The sequence below is a fragment of the Macrobrachium rosenbergii genome, chromosome 48 (genome assembly GCF_040412425.1).
Source record: "Macrobrachium rosenbergii isolate ZJJX-2024 chromosome 48, ASM4041242v1, whole genome shotgun sequence".
Classification (NCBI taxonomy): Eukaryota; Metazoa; Arthropoda; class Malacostraca; order Decapoda; family Palaemonidae; genus Macrobrachium; species Macrobrachium rosenbergii.
In genome coordinates this window covers 7,415,502-7,420,501 of record NC_089788.1, presented here as the reverse complement: position 1 = coordinate 7,420,501, position 5,000 = coordinate 7,415,502, and positions in this window count along the sequence as shown.

The window sequence follows — 5,000 nt, the reverse complement described above, 5'->3', positions numbered from 1 at the left end:
TCTCCCACTTTAGGGCAGTAATGTGATATTGTGATAGTTAATCCTCAATGAATCCGGTTGGTATTGAATGAAACCTTAGCTTTCTAGCTGGAGTTAGAACTTTATATTTACTTCATTTTACACAACCGTCGGTGGGTGATACGTTTAGTCTTCGTGAATGATACTCTCGTAAGATGTTATGTTGAATTCCCACAGCAGAGTTTACTTTTTCATCTTCCTTCCACTGTCTGCTGTCATTGTTGCGCTAGCTCCTATGATGTATTTCTCGTTGTGCTAAAAAATGCAAGCTCAATCTAGCGCTACCTTTGACCAGATGCTTGTGTATATATATATATATATATATATATATATATATATATATATATATATATATATATATATATATATATATATATATATATGTGCATACATATATGTATATATATACGTAATATATGCGCGTATATATATATATAGAAATGTGTATATATATATGTGTGTGTGTGTGTATTTATATATACATATATATCTGTTATTACTATTGTTTTTGTTTTATATGCTGCTAATGTATTTTGTGTTGCCTTTATCATATATGCCTTTTGTGTGTACGTTCATTAGTATTTTTATTGATGTTGTCGTTGTATATTACAATTGGGAAACTATTATTGGAAGGATCGCTTTTCTCGGCAGGATTTAACCCTAACTTCGGGAATGCAACCGTCTTACTGATTGACTCTTACTGAACTTGTTAACGGTGGGCACGAAAGTCATCGAATTCACGTCTGCCTGTTCTCAAAGTGGGTGCCGCGGCACCCTGGGGTGCCACAGACAGTGCCTACAGTAGGGGTGCCGCAAGATTGTCATGAATTTTGTCTTGGCCAAATCATCTCAATGAACATTTGTAGAAAAAAAAGTGTGCAGAAGTCTTCATATGATTATTATCAGTGTGTCTACTCTAATTATGTTTTATCTAATTCTTCTGATACGCTCTTTGTTTGTACAGTATGTTTCCGCGTTTACGGCTTGAGTATGGATAATAATTTTACTCATGAAATAAGAAGTTAATTCATGCGATATGGTGATATGGTGAAGAAGGGGTGCCACGTTGATGATTACATTAGTTTGGGTGCCATCACTAAAAAAAAAAATTGGGAACCACTGATGTCCTACAGCATGTTTTGGGCATTTACTCTGATATTTAAAGGAAGAGAAAGATTGTTACTGCGGGATTTTGTTGCTGTTTAACCTTGCATTCATTTTGCTCAAGCCTTTTTCTTGATTCTCTTTCTCGGATCACAAATTATATTATTGATTTGGGCATTGACCACTTTAAACCAGATCAAGAATTAGTTCACATGCACACATAAGCATACACACACACATATACATGTATATAATTTGTGTGTATATATATATATATATATATATGCATATATACATGTATAATATAATTATATATATATATATACACATACATATACATATACATACATACACATACACACTCACAAACATAGCATAAAGTCACTAGACATCTCTGAATCTTTTATGAGGCAAGAGAGAGAGAGAGAGAGAGAGAGAGAGAGAGAGAGAGAGAGAGAGAGAGAGAGAGAGAGAGAGAGAGGTTAAAAAAAAGAAGAAGTAGACATCTTTTAATCTTTTATTCCCAGAGTAAGCAAATTCTTGCAGAAGCCAAAGGTACATTCTGTGCCCAGTGGTATGTAACCATTATACGCAAAACGAAAATTAAGCACAATTGTTGGCGGATGACGGACGAGTTCCTCGCGTGCGACTTGCTAAGGAACAGAGAAAGGGAGGAGGGGAGAAGGGGGAGGTGGACCTCTGATGACAGGGGTTAAGGGTTGGGTGGGTGGTCACGACAGAGAGAGAGAGAGAGAGAGAGAGAGAGAGAGAGAGAGAGAGAGAGAGAGAGAGCGAGCTTTTGTACTTGAAAAGGGGGCCAAATTGAATTTGGGCACGATCTCCGATGATGGTTTTTAAGGCGTCTGTGACATTCGTCAGTGACCCGAGTCGTTGTGACGCCAGATAGCTTTCAATTAGGCAGTCTGTTCCTCTTCTTCTTCTTCTTCTTCTTCTTCTTCTTCTTCTTCTTCTTCTTCTTCTTCTTCTTGTCCTATGGCGTAAGTCCCGGTATTTGTATTAAGAACTCTGCTTTGATAAGTTGATAATGTTATCGCATAATGTATTGCTGTTTTATGGTACAGAAAATGGTAAGCAGATGGATCTGCCATATTTTTTTATGTTGCATTTCTGTTTCCTTGCATTCTGTTTTTAAAAGTATATTCTCTCCTTGTGACCGACCGATGACCGCTTATGTTTTCTGTCAACTAAGAGGATATATATATATATATATATATATATATATATATATATATATATATATATATATATATATATATATATATATATATATATATATTCACACATATATATACTCGTACATATATATATGTGTGTGCGCGTGTACATGCATTGGTTTACCAGTAATAAAGAGTGTAGCTGTTCAGTATTTTATTTTCGTCTAAGTGTAATTTGTACCGCTTCACTATATTTATAAATTTTATATTTACAGATTTTGATTTGGTTAGCTGTATATTTTTATAAACCAAATTAAATGTTTTTTTATTTGACGTAAATGTGAACGTTTTGAAAGTTTATACAGCATACATAAAATCTGTATAAGTATATATATGTGTGTATATATATGCGTATATATATATATATATATATATATATATGACTATTTATCACATCACCGTGATTCATATACAATCAGAAAGCTACAAACGTCCTTTAATATCCAATTCACTCTACCTCGAAATAATATATTTTCATATATGTCCCCTTCGGTAACATATATGAAAATATATTATTTCAGGTAGAGTGAATTGATATTAAAGGACGTTTGTAGCTTTCTGATTGTATATATATATATATATATATATATATATATATATATATATATATATATATATATATATATATATATATATATATATAAATTTTTAGATATTAATGCAGTTGTTGGAGCGAACGTGGAAAACTCTGAAATGAAGCTGAACTGTTTGTTCTTATCGACATCCAATATTAACTCTCTCCTCCTTCTCCCGTTCCAACTTCACCCCCCCCCCCACACCCTTCTCCTCCCTCCTGCCTCCGCCCAACAACAAAAAAATAAAGAGGACTTACACTTGACATACTAAGAGCGCAAATTAACAGAAATAAACCGAGCTAATTGCGGCGTTATGTTGATCTGCGAAGCCGCGTAATAAAGGCATTGTCATGAATTACCACTTTACTGTTCTCCGCTTGATCGTCGTAATTGGCTATGTAAGTAGTAGCTTCTGTTTCTTTTTGTGTATTTTTTTTTTGAGTTTGTTTATTTAGGTGACTAATTTTCTTGTAATTTTTTTATTAGACATTTCTTGTTACTTTTTTTTTATTCAAGTTGAAACATCTCCTTTTTATTCTATATTTTCCTTTAGGTTTAAGCTTTCACATTTGCTTCTCTTTCTGTCACTCAGAACTCATTTCTTGCACCTTTTAATTTTTCATTTTCCTGCTTGCGATGAAACGGAAAATGAGAGAGAGAGAGAGAGAGAGAGAGAGAGAGAGAGAGAGAGAGAGAGAGAGAGAGAGAGAGTAAAACCTTATATAGTGGCCCAGCTTGGCTGGGTGTCATTGCTTAAGCATCAGAGAGGAATATTCCAACATCTATAAATACATGCATAGAATCTATAGGTCACTTTTTACTATGCACGTATGTAATTGTAAAACCACAGTGCCCTCTATAAATACTATTTATATGGCTTAATATCCCTCGGTTACCTCGGTAGTCCAGTCTTGAGGGGTGTCCTTTCATGTTAGATGTTGACAGATTGGAAGAAAGATTGCTTCTGTAGCCCGGGCTCCCCATTCGATGACTGGGGCAGTCAACTTGGTAATTGTTCCTCATGAGTTAATAAGGGAGGCTGGATGATTCGTTTTAGATTATTATTATTATTATTATCATTATTATTATTATTATTATTAGCAGTATGAGTAGCATTAGCATCGGTAGTATGAGTAATAGTAGTAGTATAAAATGATGGTATTGTTCACTTTCTTGCGAAGCGATCACCAAAATGCAGGAAAGCTTCGATGGGGTAACACCAACCCTGATGACCTTGAAGCACGTGAAATTCGGTCCCAAGTGCCCTCCCTCCCTCCCTCCCCCGAACTCTAACCCCTCAGGACCCCAGTGAAAAACCCCGTTGTTGGGTAGTGCCGTCAGTGCACCTCATGCGGTCCACTGTAGGCTTTACTTTAGGTTCTTTGCAGCGTCCCTTCGGCCCCTAGCTGCAACCCCTTTCATTCCTTTTACTGTACCTCCATTCATATTCTCTTTTCTTCCATCTTGCTTTCCACCCTCATCTAACAATTGTCTCTTAGTGCAAATGTGAGGTTTTCTTCCTGTTACACCATTGCAACCATTTTACTCTCACTTTCCGTTTCAGCGCTGAATGACCTCATAGGTCCCAGTGCTTGGCCTTTGGCCTAAATCTTATAATCCATCCATCCATCCCAGCGAAGAAGCTTTAAAGTTTTGCCACTTGATAATCTACATTTTACTCGCTGCTTTAGAATCCGTACTCTTAGTGGACTTAACTTTGATTAAAAACACGGTAAAAGATGCAGTCGACTAGGCACCTGTCCCCTGATGACAGTCATTGTAAATAACCAAAAACTCTGTTCTATTAATGATACTTTTTTTTAAATTTCTATACTTTTCAGACATCTAGTTCGAACTTAAAGATAACCACTAAGCCGAACACTGCATCTTGAAAGAACTGCTAAGCTATTACTACGTATCATCAGCCTCCGCTGTCCTCTTAGGTTTTTTTGATGTGAGAAAAGCTTTTGACGGAGTAAACTACCTGAAACTCCTCCTCAAGCTTCACAAGAGGTTCCATTTTAGGTTTAATTGATATAATTCCGGTAATTCTGTGTCAAATGGGCTA